This window comes from Ceratotherium simum, chromosome 10, assembly GCF_057802395.1.
Source record: "Ceratotherium simum simum isolate JZ-2026a chromosome 10, ASM5780239v1, whole genome shotgun sequence".
NCBI lineage: Eukaryota > Metazoa > Chordata > Mammalia > Perissodactyla > Rhinocerotidae > Ceratotherium > Ceratotherium simum.
In genome coordinates this window covers 51,951,471-51,967,865 of record NC_141909.1, presented here as the reverse complement: position 1 = coordinate 51,967,865, position 16,395 = coordinate 51,951,471, and the positions used below count along the sequence as shown (strand labels likewise).

General features: G+C 36.3%; 1 long non-coding RNA gene across 1 annotated transcript in view; it reads left to right on the top strand.

Moving 5' to 3' along the window:
• LOC147916113 (uncharacterized) overlaps positions 1-16,395 on the top strand; it is a 135,848-nt gene that overhangs the window by 101,819 nt on the left and 17,634 nt on the right. The gene's annotated exons all lie outside the window — the stretch shown is intronic.

Genomic DNA, 16,395 nt, shown 5'->3' with positions numbered 1-16,395 from the left:
ATGGTTTGTATACATTGTATTTTTAGTTTTCATGGTTAAAATGATCTTTGTTAAATTTTTATGAAAGATTTGCGTTGGTTTTATGTAATTATATCCATAATATGCCTGTATGTGTTTTTATTATCTTTTCATAGTACCCCTGGATTCATGAAGACAACTAATTTCAGTTTTTCCTCATGATATATCTAACACGACTTTAACATACACTTTAGAGCAAAGGGAATTATAGTGACAATACCTTATCTTCAGTGAGTTTTCTAGTTGGCATTCTAGACTTCTCTGTGGTGATTCTTAAAATCAATTAAAACTCTGGAATTATGGCTGCCATGATATCAATATTTGTATTTATGCAGCCCATTGTATGGAATGGCTATTGTTCTTTAACTGTCTTCTGATAGAGATCAGAAAAGAGAACTATAATAGCTGAACTGCTAACCATGCTTTGGAGATGAGGGAGGATAAAGGTATCTTTCATGATTTAGCTAATATTGCAAACAAATTCAGTGGTATTTCATTTTTTGTGTGAGAGGTTGAGTCTTCTCTCAAAGGGGAACAAATGTAAAGTTTTATAATGATTACCAAACTTAGATATACTTTATGTTGGATAGAAAATAATGCTGCTATATTTTTATAGAATATTCTGTAATCCTTCTGACCTTTCTTGAGAGAAAGCAATAATTGTCAAAATTACATTTATCATCTGAGTAAATACATATAGAAGACACAGCTTGAGCACTTACAGTATAACAAGGAAAATAGTGACAAAAAGTAAAGATTACACATTTGGAATAAAATCTTATTTTCTTCACAAAATACTACCTCATTGAATAGTTAAGGTATGTTGAGCTATTGATATCAGCTAACATTCTGTAGTGGTTTTATGATCATAGCTACTCAAGCAAGAAACTGTTTACACATACACTGTTATTCACACAAAGGCGCAGATACACATAGACACCGAGAGTCACAGAGCTTACAGGCTTCATATGCACCTGTGCCGTAAGACATGACTAGATTGTCAAGATGTTCTGCCAGTGTGTGTAGCAGCTTCCATTTGCCTATTTTGAAGAGGAACATAAGAAAGTGTCATCTGAAATTATAGGCAATCTGTTAGAGAGAGAACATATAATCTATAGATCCCGAAAGCACAGATTCCATTTGGTAAGCTCCATTCTTAGACATCGTACTATAACATAAGGCGTGAGAGTGAGAGGGAAACACTTCTTGTCTCCTTCTCTCAAATCCTTTCTATATGAACGGAGAACGTTGACTCCTTCCTGAAATTATTAATGTGGTCAATATAGTAAAGGCAGAATCTCTGGTTCTGAGACTAGAATTCATTTTGTACTTCAAAAGGCGTAGCAATTTGCAGTTGTTACATTTCTAGACCATGACAACTACTTGCTTGTTTGAAAATAGTTCAAGGAATCTCAGGAATCCAGAAAGAGATAATATGTACTTTTGCTGACGATATGAGAACACAGTATATTCCATTTATTATAGTAGCTATATTGAAGTTGTTGTTCAGTTCCAGAACTGGGTTATTTGCACATGAATACACTTCATATAACTCATATAATTTCTTCTGTGCTATCTTAAAGTGACATCCCTAAAAATAGAGCATCATTTCTTTCTATTTTGTTATTTCTACATGCAGGTGAAATGGATATGCTGGCTTCTGCTCCTTTAGATAGTCTAAATTCTACCTTGAGATCAGAAAGTCAGTATTCTTGGATGATATTTATCTTAAGCCCTTACAGAATTGCTATTGGGAGTGTGTCTGGTAATGTCATATTTTCAGCCTTTATCAGAGAACCCTACAGAAAATACATTGTTACTATATTTGTTGCAGAAATATTTTTGAGGCCATTGTTTACTTTATGATATCACACAGCACCCTGGTATAAAATTTCACCTGAGACATTTCCTGTTGAGTCAGTTGCTAAAATGAACTTTGTTGCTTCTTACAATCTCAAATGTTTTTAATTTTTTTAAAAAACGAGAAATATGTAGATGATCACTTCTCCCTTTTATGCTTTGTTGGCAATGTATTTTGTAATTTCTTGGTGAAAATATTGGCATTTATTGCTTATTTATGTCTATACTTTCAGCTTAATTTAATTTCCAACTATTATTTATAGTTTGTTAGATTTTGGCACAGTGGAAAAGAACTAGTTATGTGCCACTCTAGAAGAAGTCATTATTGATTTCTGGATACTAAGACTTATGTAAAATTGAATCCAGTAGAAACTTAAGGGTTATGATTTTCAGAACGTCTGTCCTCTAAAATAGGGACATGTTTTGATTCCTTTAAAAATTAATTATTCTTTTAAAAATTATATTTTACCGTCGGGTTTTTCTCAGCAGCTTAATTATTTGAAGCTGGTTTTAAATTAGATGGTTGTATAGAGGCAAGTAGTTTTTTCTACACTGGTAAAAATTGTTTATTGATCTATTTTCAACAAATAATTAGCCCTATCAGCTATTTTGTGCTTTCATATTGAATGTACTTTATTAAGGTATAATTAACTTATAATTTATACATGGTAAAATGTTCACATCTTAAACGGACAACAAGATGGATTTTGACGTATATTTACACTTGTATGAAAACTCCCATCGCCCCCTATCTTTTCAATACCCTCTCCCAGAAGTGACCACTATTCTGACAGATGTCACAATAATTTTAATACTACCCGTTCTTGAACTTGACATAAGCAGAACTATGCAGTATGTATTCTTTTTGTGTTTGACTTCTTTTACTCAACATAATGGTTTGAAGTTTATCCACATTGGAGCACATTGTTGCTCCTTTTTATTTATGAGTGGTGAATTTTACAAGTTAACTTATTTAATCTACTTTTGATGGACGTTTGTTTACAATTTGGCAATATTATGAATAAGGCCATTATGGACATTCTTATAAAAGACTTTGTGTGGACATATGCATTTATTTCTATTGAATATATATACCAATATATATATATTGAATATATTCATCCAGATAAAATCCCTCATGCCCATTTACAGCTAATCACCATTCCTACACCCAGCCCTAGGCAATCATTACTATCTATTTCTATAACTTTGCCTCTTCTAGACATTTCATATAAATATAACTATGCAATATGTGGTTTTTATGTTTGGCTTCACTCCCTTAGCATAATGCTTTATAAGTTTCTTTAATGAGTAGTATATATCAGTATTTCATTATTTTTTGTTACTCTATAGTATTCCATTGTTTGGGTATACCACTTATTTTTGAAATCCATTTACCAGTTGATTGACATTTGGGTTATTTCTACTTATTGGCTGTTGTAAATAATGCTCCTATGAAAATTCATGTGAAAATTTTGGGGGGGACATATGTTTTCATTTCCCTAGTAAGATATATAATTTTAAATTTTAAGAAAATACTAAACTGTTTTTTAAGTAGTGATACAATTTTGTATTCTCACCAATAATCCATCAAGATTATTGTTTTTTCCCATTATTTTGTCATCATTTTGAAGGATTTTTTGAGGGATTTAGAATTCCAGGGTTTTTTCCTTTTCAACACTGAAAAGATGTTCCATTATTTTCTATCTTCCATTTTTCCGATGACAAATCAGCTGTTTTCTTTCATGTAATGTGTATTATTTATCTTTGGATGCATATAAGCTTTTCTATTTATTTTTATTTATTAATAGTTTTACTCAAATGTGTCTAGATATAATCTTTTTAAAAATTTTAACCTCTTTGGGATTTGCTGAACTTCTTGAATGTGTGGCTTGATTTTATTTATTAAATTTGGAGTTTTCTCAGGCATTATCTCTTCAAATATTTCTTCTGAGTAGTTTTCTGTCTCGCCTCCTTCTGGGACTACAGTTATACGTGTGCTAGATCGTTTGATAGTGTCACTCTGATACAGTGTCCTGCATATATTGTACATTAGTTTTTTCTCTTTTTTCTTCAATCTTGTATCACTTCTTTTGATCGGTCTTTGAGTAAGCTGATTCTTTTGCTTCATCCTGTATGCTGTTAAGTCATCCAATGTAGTCAGCATTTCAGATATCTTATCTAAATTCAAAATTAGAATTTTAATTTGCATTCTTTTAGTTCACACTTCTCTTTTGAAATACTCCATATTTTACCCTATTTCTCTTTTTCTCTACTTTATTTCACATATTTATAATAGTTATTGCATTAAATCAGAGGTTCACGGAAACTATGAAACCCAAGGAAAAGGCTTCTATTTTCTAGCCAACATCATTGTGGACAGAGTCACTGTAATCTAGGAATCAAGAAATTGGTGAACCCAATGGAGTATTTTTTAGTATAAGCAACAGAAGACCTAACTCAGATTCTATAAGCAACAAATGGATTTATTGACTCTTTTACCAAAAAGTCCAAAAGTACGCAAGTATCAATGAAGATTTGATCAGGTTGCGCAGACACCAAAGTTGTGCTTTCTCTTTTTCTGTTTCTTTGCTCTTTTCCTGTAGTGTTGATGCAGTTCTTGGCAGACTGTCCCCTCACGTTTGACAGGTGGCTGCCAGAGCATTCGGAGCTTTCTCATTTACATCTAGAAACTTAGTTAGTTTTCTATTGTTGTGTAAGAAATTTCCACAGACTTAATGGATTAAATAATGGAAATTTACTATCTCACTGTTTCTATAAGTCAGATGTCCCACATGATGTAGCTGGGTTCTCTGCTCTGGGTTTTACAAGGCTGAAATTGAGATGTTAGCTGGACTGAGTTCTCATCTGGAGATGCTAGGGAAAAATGATTTCTGAGCTGCTTCTTGTTGGAAGAATTCAGTTCTGTATGGTTAAAGGGCTTGAGGTTCCATTTCCTTGCTGGAAGTCAGCTAGTCTCATCCTCTTAGAGTCTACCCACATTTCTTACCATGTCGCCCCCTCCGTCGTCAGGCTAGCAACAACATGGCAAATCCTTTTTATGCTTCTCTGACTTCATTTTCTGCTGCCAGCTTGAGAAAACTTTTTGCTTTTATTTTTTTTTGTTTGTGAGGAAGATCGGCCCTGGGCTAATATCCATGCTCATCTTCCTCTACTTTATATGGGACACCGCCACAGCATGGCTTGACAAGCGGTGTGTCAGTGCGCGCCTGGGATCCAAACCGCTGAACCCCGGGCTGCCGCAGCGGAGCGCGCGCACTTAACTGCTTGCGCCACCGGGCTGGCCGGAAAACTTTTTGCTTTTAAAGGACTTATGTGATTAAGTTAGGTCCACCTAGATAATCTCCCTACTTAAAGTTCACCTAATTAGTAATCTTAATTACCTTGCTACATATGACTGTGTAGTATAACATAATCATGGCAAAAGACAGAGATTGTAGGGCCATCCTATAATTCTGCCTAGTACAGAGAGGTTATTTCTCTTGTAGCTCATTGTGTTCAATACTGAACCAATCACTATTGCTAGAGAATTGGGATATACTGATTGGCTTTGACCAGTTATAGCCCATCTCATCTGTATATTTGGGAAAGTGCGAGTCTTGGTAAGTCAGGAAGGAGGGAATAGACACTGAGAAAGCAACCAATAAATCTTCACTGCACTTGAACTCTGGTCCTGGCACTACCACTTAACTAATCATGTGAGCTTGGGTAGAAAAGTCTCGTTGTTTTCGTATCAGTAAAATAGTGATGATAATCCAAATGTAGCAGCCACTCTTGGGGCTCTGATAAACTCCTGTCACATCTCTTTTACCATCTTTTTGTGGACATTCCCCTGGTTACATGTGCTTTGCTTCTAAAAGCTGTACCTATTACTCTCATCTTGAACGTCGGCTGTACTTATTACTCTCTGAACTTGGGCTACTGCTTTTCCCAAAGGCCAGAGAGCTGCACATCCCCAGTGTTCTTAGTGGTAAGAGAGAATCTTTCATCACTTTCTATATCCTTCTGATAATGGAGATAAATTCAGATGCTTTAAAATAAAATCAATTCATTTTGCAGATATTCTTTCAAACATAATTCCCAAATAGACAGGATTTTATTTGCAACTCATTCATCTCGAAGGATGTACCAGGAAGACAGATTGTTTTCTATTAGAAATTCCCTGTGGACTTTGCTGAAACACAGACTCACACACATTTTTTTTCTTTAGTACTGTGGATGTTTATGGATAATACTAGCTTTAAGAAACTTTCAAAGTAAAGTGACGTTGATGATGCCTTGTCCTAGAACTTTTGCCATCAATTGCTCAATTATCCATTTCCTGGTATAGACCCGGGACTAATTTCTAAGGAAAAAAATTAAAAACTTCACAAGGTGTACTTCTCTAAAATGGTTGGTTGGCCATCCATTCAGGCATAAATCTTCATTAGACTCCTTACTTGATATTTACTCTTCTCAATTGATTGGCAATGCATATGCATGTGCTTTGATCAGAAAAACAGAAGTTCTCTTCTCTCGATTCTTGCCAAATAATGTAATCTTGAAATTCCTGCTGTCAGATTGTTATTAAATACCCATTGTGAGATATAATATTTTTGGAAAATTTCCTGAAGGACACGCAACATATGCCTTTCTGGCTGTCCTGACTGTTGCCTTTGGATCAAGTCCAACCATCAAAGTTATACTGTGTTATACTATATTATACTGTGTTGGACAGTACTGTTTTGACCTCTCTTAGGTTTACTTTTACTGAATTTTGCTTTAGTGCTAGGTCACTGACCTACATTGAAAGACTTTATTTGAAACAGCTATGTGAAATTCATTATAGGAAGTGTAAGGAAGCATTGAAAACATTGAGTTTTTTATCACACAGAGTCCTCTTTATGAGAGACCAAGGAAGAAATTTCCCTCAGGTTTACCAATCAAGAACAGCTCTGCTTCTACTGAAAAACTTATTTGATTTCATATTATGGCCCCTGCGAATCTGGTAACAGATCATGCTTTTCTCACTAGAAACTATATTTGTGGACCCTCACCCCCCACTCTTCTATAATACAATATGGAATGCTTTCTTAGTGTGCTTATCCACCCAAGATGTGATTATTTCCCCTTTGTAATGAGTCCCTTAACTATATATTTTGTCTTTTGTATTGAAACATTTTTTGTAAGATGCTTCAAATCCTTTATGAAATGACAAAGGTGATTTCAAGAACAAATCAAATACTGCCATATTATTTGCCTTCTCTTGATTTTCTATTTCTTTTTAAAATTTGATAATTATCTATTATATGTGTTGCATATATTCACTGTTTAAAATCTGTCATTCTTCTGTTAATTAATCCAAATATTTTTATATGGCTCCTATGGCTAAGCTTAGTGCAGGGAAAAAGAGATGAAAGATATAATTCCTGATTGAAAAAAACCTTAAATTTTAGTGGAAGAGAAAAATAAACTGAAAATGATAGTGTGGAAGGCTGTGAGAACAAAAAGGAGGGATACCTAATTCAGACCTGCGTTTAATCAAACAAGACTTCACAAAATATGTTTGAATGGGATTTTAAAGGATCTTCTTTTAGCCAGGCCAAAAGGTGGTAGGAATGACATGTGGAGGAGAGTTCTTGTCAGAGGGAACAGCCTACGGAAATTCACCAAGACATGAGAGATGATATGTGGCTATCTCAGAATGGCTTGAGAACAAGCCACAAGAGCACTATCAGTAAGTGAAGCTAGACCATGAAGAGCTTTAGTGTCAAACTAAGGATTCACATTTTTTTCTGAAGCATCGGGGAACCACTGAAGGATCGCATGGAAAGAGATGAAGTCAACAACAAGTAGACAAATTTCCTGTATCTTCCCCAGCAGCTGGCAGTGTGTCTTAAAAATATTCAGTATTCAATGAATATTGATTAATAAATTGGGTGATCCAAGAAGTATAACCGCATATTTCACTCATAATCTTCTCAACATTATTTCCTTCATAAGCTTTTCCATTCATGAACTTTGTTAGAAAAGACTGTTAGAAGACCGTTCTGTTTCTCCATTGTGTACATTTCCCCTTTCTACTCATTCCTTCAGATATTACTTCATGGCAAAGGTGAGCTCTAGATCAGGTAGCCAGAGTTTGAATCCTGGCTCTGCCACTGATGAGGTGCACAGCCTGGGACAAACAACATAACCTCTGGGGCCTTCCTCACAAGGTAGTGGGGGATTTAATGAGTAAATGCTCCCTGAAGTACATAAAAATGCTTGGCTTATAGTGAGCTTACGGAGTTAGTGTTATAGCAGGGTTATTCTCTCTATTTCTTAAGATTATTTTTTCACGTATTTTCTTTTCATCATTGATTTGTTTACTTTGGCAAAGTGAAAGACAGTCTCCTCTATATAATGTCTATGGTAAAGAAACTGTTTCATCCCACAAGCTTCTGAAGAATGTATATAGTCAGTGAAAATTTTAGCATACATGGGCTTTCTTTCACTGACGTGGAGACAGCTTTTCTCTTAATATCTCTATTTTTTGCTCTGCTTCTGAAAATTTTACATTATTGGTCTTCATTCTCATTCTGAGACTCTGAAGCATTGCAAACATTTTTCCAATTTTTATTTCTACTAGGTACATTGTATGTATTCCCTCAAAGTGAGCTTCCTGTGAAGGCAGTTGTCAATCTTAAACAAACAACTGATTCATGAAACTAATCTTTTTTGTTGAGTCACACATCCACCCTCTTCCTGTCATATACTATATATATATATATGCACACATATATACTTATATATGCTCACATATATTTATATATACACACACATATTTGTATATACACACATATTTATACTTTATATTTTTGTAATATATATATTTTTCTTTAAATCACTGTTTTCTCTAGTTTGAAAAACCTAGGGAGTGCCAAGATCTGATGGTATTTTAAGCATTTATTATTAATTTAAACCCTGTTGTTGCCCAAAAAGAATTTCAGGCCATTTATAATAAAGAAAACAATGGTTACAATAAAACCAAAACCCATTAAAATCAGTATAAAACAACAAGAGCCCAGTAATAAAGGAGGAAGGGGAATATTGAGATCTATAAGAAAACACTCTTTAAACATTTTCTTGGAACAAAGAATCCAGAGGGTTCAGTGAAATGTATTCCCCTCTGGAAAGCCTTCTTTTATCATCACTAACAGCTTGTTTTAAGTTACCCGTGCATGGGGAGTTTGGGAAAAACACTTTTTCAAGATTTTGCTAAGTCATTATCTCATTGCCTCAGTTCTGTCCTACTCCAACTTTCTGAGGCTAGTGTCTGTTTTCTCCCCCACTGGCCCAGATTCCATTCTCTCTTAAAGGACCTCTACCATGCTTCTTTCACAAGACATTTGCCTACCAGTCATTACTCACTCTCATTTTCCCAGATACAAAGTGGTGTTTCATCTCTAGAGCTGGCATCTACTTCCCTGATGAGATATTTTTGTCGCAACTATCTCTCTATCAGCATCTTTCTTTTGTCTAGAAGGGAAGTAGGATATGCAGGCAAAACTGAGATGGGAGCTATATTTGCCAACTCCTCCCTTTCAGTATGTGACCCTTCTTTGAGGGCTCATTCCGTGTATCCATACAAGGGTTGTCCACTTCCTATCCCCACTTCTCTGATCCCAGACTCACGGGCATTTTTCTTTGTGGTCTCAGGTTAGAGCTGGATGTTTGATTGGAGAGAGGGACAAAGGGGAAACATGTACTACTCATTACATGTAAATCTTCATTTTGCACGTGGAGCTCAGAAATGCCATAGCAGTTATTTCCTCTCACATAGTGATAGATGTGCAGAGGCTTTTCACGGATTCCTATGTGGATCCCAGTGCCAAGATTGGACTTTCATTTTCGTTTGTGCAGTATATCACTCAGAATGGTCTTGTCAATTCAGTACTTTTCACACTGTTCACTGCTCCCTAATCTTTCAGCACAAGCAAACTGTCTTCTGAAAATGCCTCTCTCAGTTTGAAGGACAATTAATGAGAAACGTACCAGAAAGGTTATTATGCCTATTTTCTGGCCAAAGCCCTTTGAGTCACCCGAAGGGAAGCTAAGTATTATTTTGACATTCATTATTGGCTGAACACCGACTATGTGTTTCTGAAGATAAGATTGGCAAACAGCTTCCACAGCCGGATCCACACAGCATGGCATGTGCATGTGAAAGGGACTCATCTGGTCTAAGTTCTCCTGCCCTTATAGCACACAGAGTTCAGCTGGAATTTGAAGCTTGAGTAGTATTTCTTTCCAAAGGCCATTAACTGTCCATGAGACCCCAACGTTTTATGAGCTGTAATATTCCATTCATCCTGGACTATTGACTAATCACATGTCTAATTGCAGAGTAACACAATAGACCACAACAGTTATTGTTTCACTTGTTAATTCAGATTTTTTTTAAGGTGAAGAACATCAAATCACCAGGTTATAATAAAATAAAATAAAAATGTTTAAAGAAAAAGATAAAGAGGAAAAGCATTTCAAATTAAAATTTATTTCACAATCCTCTGATTCTTTCCAGATACCAGCACGTGTTTTCCCTTCTTGCTTTTTTTCTAGGTTTCTAAACTTTTGTGACACTTTTCCTACACATTTACCCTAATATCTCTCCTTTTTACAGACCCCTAGGAACCTCTGCTCTCCCTATTGCTGCCTTTGGAATATTTAGGATGAATCCTTCTAGCTGTCAGCAACTTTCCATGCCTCACCTTGTCACATACTCATTTTTTAGGGCCCTTTTACCCCACAGCAAATAACCCGAGGGTGCTTAGAACAGGTGTGAAAATTTAAGCTTTTTTCCTATTCCATTGCCTGCTTCCATCATTTCCCTTCTATTTTCTTCTTAAGTTGATGCTCAGCTCCATCATGCTGCTTTTATAGCTGCTGTTCAAACTTTAATGAGGACAATCAATGCTTGCTCTGCCTTTTTAAAAACCAGATTAGAACTCAGAAATTACAATGTCCAACAACTCCAATTGAGTAAACACAATTATATTAAAACTGTGAATTAAAAACAGTATCTTACAAATGTAATACCCTAAATTACAGACAACCAAGGACCAAATGTCTGTTTGACTGTGATGCATTCTAAATTGCTATTCAGCCGTGGTGACCTTGCTTTAGCAAATAGCACTCAAACCCATTTATTCGTTTTCCACCCCAAGGAGACCCGTTATAGTTTATCTCCCATAGGGATGATCAGTATCAGGGCAGCTCGCTTCGCGTCTGTCATTATAAACCTTCTGAAGCCAGATCACCCATGTTCGAAGCATCAGGCACAACCACAGAGATCTATGGCATGAGTGCTTTTTTCCCCTCACTGTATTTCCCAAACAAAAGGCATGATAAAAATAAGTTCAGTGCTCTGACATTTAAGCGTCACCATATACCCACCTTAGCTGGTGGATGCACATCAATTATAGCTGCTATTGTTTCTATACATTTATTCCATGGCCTGCCAACAAAACAAACTCAAGTACGGAGATTAAAATTAATTAGAAGCTATAACATAAGGTATACCTTTTCTGGGCTTTAATATAGCAGAATTGTCCAGAGATGGCCTCAGTGAGTCCTGAGGCTTTGAGTCAGAAGACGGGGGAGGCAGCTTCTGCACCTTCAATAGGCGAATGCTTTTGGATAGTGAGCCCTTGCATAGGTATGGTGAAGCCCTTTTTCCTTTCTGTAAATTGAGGGCAAAAGGACCTGAGTCACTGAGCATAATGACTTTGTCTCCAAAGGCGGTGATGGCAGAGGCTGATCGCAGAATCATTGGAAAGGGCCACACGTTTGTTACACATTGTGAGGATTAAATACAAAACTGGGACCAAAACAGCAGCACTCAGAAAAATTCCTTTGTATCCCACACAAAGCCTGCTTTATTTGCACAGTGTGGAATATTTTATTGAAGCATAACTGAGCAGGCATTATACATATCAAGTACAAATGCCACCAACTAATCCTTCAACGAAGGCTAGGGAATTAGGCAGGCTGGAATTATGCATGGCCTTCCCTGGCGGTACATTCTTCTTGTCCTTCTGACTTATGCTGGCTTTTTGTGTCTGCCTGCTTTTGCATGCTATTTAAGCAGGGACTCCTGCTTCTCTGACCACCCTCAATATGATGATAAGGAAGGAAGGCAGTCAAGCCCTGGGAGAAGAGGAAGAGACTAGAGGACATCCCATAATCAGCTCCATCTTGTTAGGCAAGCTCACATCCCCCTCTTTCCCATTAGAAAGAGTGTTTCTCAGTTTACTGTCTTCACTTCTCTACTTACAGTAGCTAATTTCCACCTTTGATTGTATTTCTTACTTCTATCTAAGACACCTTTGCTCTTTTTCTAGTCTGTTTGGCTCTTGCTCGTACCATAGGGTCCAGTCCCAATAAATATGCCGTGCTCACATCTAACTTCAACAAGCCCTAATCACATTGCTCCTCACAGCTCCTTCCTACAGTCTCTCTCCTTTCCCTTATGGGCACTATCAGTCTTGCAAGGTTCCAGGCGGGTGCCTCCGAGTCCTGTTGGTGGCCTCCCATTCCCTTACCTGTCTCACATTACAGGTGGCAAAGGCTCTGCAGTGGGTCTCATCTTTTACTTCCTTCCATTTCCCAGCTTCCCAGTCCAGGGATACACCTCTGGCTCCATTTTACCTCAGTGACCAGCTTAATATCTCACAAGTAAGACTAGAAAAGAGAGTTCAACTTTCCTGCCCATATTTTTGTAATGGTAACAGCTACTTGTGTTGAGATGGGTTTAGAGAGGCTGGTGGGAAAGAGGCTTGATTGATTGGCTAGGGGGCCACAAGTCTGGTATAGAAGAGCTGACACTGGAGTTACCTAAGTGAGACACTACCCTAAATCACAAATATGATTATGTTAAAAAGAAAACTTACATGGCCGTCAACCAGAAGATATGAATCTCATGCCCACTCTTTGCATCTTGGCTAGCTTTTTCTCTTCCACCTCCCTATACCTTCTCTCTTCTGAAGCCAAATTGAAGCACTGCCATTGCCTAAGCACATGTTTTATCACTTTGTCTCTCCTCATGCCTTTTCCTTTGCATTTTCCCCTAAACTGTTAGGAGTCCTGTTATGACGCTGCTTTAAATCTTGCTTCCTCCACGAGGTGTCGCATGATAACCTTTTTCTCTGCTTCCCTGCTGTACGGCCTGTGCACAGTGCCCTTATGGTTATCTCTACTTTCTTATCCTATTCTGTCCTTACCGTGTGTATTACCATGTCACAGAATCTTGGAATTGAACTCTCTCCTCATGCCACTCTACCCCCAACCTGTTTTTTGTCTGGCACCTTTTTACAGAGGAGAAAACTAAAACTCAAAGGAGTTGTGACATGCACATTTGATAGCTATTGACAGGTCATAACTAGAACCCAGATCTCCTGACAACTGCCCTTCTCAGTTGTCATACTAAATTGTGAAAGCAGACCGATTCATGACAATCAACAGCAAATGATTGCTTCATCGAAGTATCAATTTCTTGAATAATTGGGATATTTTTCAGTTTATTTTCTGTAGGGATTTGTCAGTACAGCTTCTCTGAACATCAGTTTCTCATATATTAATATTTTAGAAGTAAGCTCTTCTATCATTTTACATGAAAACAGATGCTTTTCTTTATGCACATTAGTCTTTTCTACTTTTTGTCCTTCCACACTAATTCCTTGCCCACCATTTTCCTTTGTCCCTCTCCTTTTTCTGCTTCTAAATCTTGACTATTTTCTAGGCCCTGGTCTCCATGCCTGCCCTTTGGTCTGCCCCATTCCTTCATTGTCTCTGATGTATCCTCAGCCAATATCTTGACCGGACCCAGCTCTGGTCTCTGATGGTGAAATGGATGTATCAATTGTCTTAGATATGTGTTATAACCCTTTGTCAGATGGTGCTTGCAATTTGTTTCTCAGTTAATTGTTTGGCTATTGCTTTTCCACTAAATTGACATAAAGCTGTGAGTTGTAAACTTTCTGAGGATGGGATAACTTCTTGTTCAACTTTGAAAGACCCAAAATACGTAGTAGAAACACTTGTTAATAGTGTGTCCAATAAATGCTTGTTGATATAGAAAATAAGTGCAAGGCTGAACTCTGTAATCTAAAAGTCTTTGACTTAAAGGAAGACTAAAACAAACTATTGCTTCTTAATAAAAAGAATTTATGACATTTGTCTTCTAGCATAGTATAAAAAGTATAAAAATGTGATATGAATCTATTCTCATTTTATTCATTGATGTATCTTTGCTAAACCAAATGTACTTAAATTTGCAAATTCAGCTTGAACAATTTTGGGATCGTGAAGTTAAATGCTTTAATGTTTTGAAAAAATCATGTCCCCTTTCTCCTTTGAAGAAGAGAAGGAATTATTACAATTTAATAAATAATTACTGAAAAAAGAAAATGCTCTGATAGCAGGATTTACTGGACCACAGTGCATGCACGCATTACTGTTGATGATTAGCCATACTTCTAAATCTATGTGCTATTGAATTCAATATGTGCAGTGGGGGAATAGGTAACACCATAAAACCTCAAAGCTTCAGCTCCTGGAAGCCTCCTTGGAGCAAGCAATCACATCAATGGCTGTTTCTACTTCTCTTAACAAAACAATAACCACATTTTTTATTTATTTCCAATACTCCTACCAGCCAAAACTTTGAAACTACCTAAATTTAAATGTATAGCAAAGCAGTAACCAAATTAATTAGTATAGGTAGGGTATATATAGACTAGAATCCTAAAATAAGTGCTCAGAGAAAACTTACTCTTTCATTTGAAGGGAAACAAGTTCTATGTCCAAAGTTAATTAGTGTCATGTCCGATGTTAATGTTCAAATAAGCCGAAAAGAAGAGACACTGATTATTATAAACTATATCCATTTTATTTCCTATGCAATGCTGGTTTTGTTTGAGACTTAGAGAGTTCTTTTGTGGACACAGGAATATAGATTTGGAATCCTGGCTCTGCTACTTGCTGTCTAAGTGAGGGTTTCTCACACTCAGGATAAACAGTGGAGAGGTTAGGAAAACCACAGACTAGACACTTAACTGGAAGCATATGGGGATGAAACGATGATATTTAGATTTTCAGTACCTCTGCAAGTGATTCTACTGCACTCAGAAGTTTGAGAACTATTGATGTGTGTGATTTGGGGCAAGTTTCCAAACCCTTCTGAGCCTTAATTTCTTTGTGTGATGTTTGAGAAAATCATACTGATCGGGTTGTTGGGAAGGCCACATAAGATAACATATGTAAATGGCTAATAAATGCTGACATGTGTTCTTTTCTGCTACCCCAAAGCTTGAACATGACCTTCCAAGGTACTATAGATACCCAAGCTGCACCAATGATCATGCCCCAACTCCTCGGGCTGTCCTTATTTTTTAGTAACCTGTTCTCATTTTGACTTTGTCATATTCCTTTTTCAGTCATTAGTCTATTCCAAATTAATAAGAAAATAACTCCTTTTAATGGACAGAATCTTGCTGTATCTCTAAAGCTATTAAATATAAAGACCTTTTCATTAGTGGAAATATTCATTGGAAAACATCAGCAGAAATCCCAACCAATAGCAAAACCAGGAAAAAGATTTTTAATTAAGGGATAGGGACTATGAAAGCCTTTAGAAACAGTTTCTTAACTGATTTCTGCTCCTATGTTGTTAATTTTATAGATATCATTTGTGTTGAAGGCTCCTCAGTAAGAAAGTCTCGGTAAATGCATTCTGATCTGGATATAAAGTGGGTAACGTTTTCCAAACCATTTCTCCTTATCAATTTTATTACCTATTTCTCTTTTCATAGTGTTACTTAAATAACCATAAAATAAGTGAAGTAACAAAGGAATCATGATCATCACATCATTTCTTAATAAGAACATGAAAAGAAACTATGTTAATTGGAGATGAAGGAAGAAGTTCTAATTTTTGTTTTTAAATAGTTTTGTCTTTAAAATGTAAAAACTAGGTGATATTTCTTAATTTAATATCTAACTTTGAAATTGTGAGATAGTGTCATGAACACTTTATAATTGCTCTTGCCAGGCTATTTAAAATAGAGCTAAATTGTGTAAAGCTCTCCATTTGATGCCTGAAGATCTTGAATGTCTAGCTTTGGTAGTGGTCTTGTGAAATAGATTTGCAGGTTTAAGTTTAGGATCTCTTCAAGTGTCAACAATGGAGTGATCACTACTGAGGCATTACTTAAAAACATGGAGACCAAACCTCCATATATCCCTAAAATATTAAGTTTTTAATTCAGAAGCAGGTGGTGTTAGGAAAAATTTTTTTACTGAATAGGTATGGATTTTGAAAGTTGGAGAACTTCTGCTTTGGACTTAACCTGTTTGAGGGGAACTTGCATATCGAGCCATCAAGCAATCTAGTTAATTTTTCTTAGGAATACTCTATATCCAGGGTTATATCTAAACTGAGTTAGTAAAGATAGGATAATTTGGAATTTACGTTAT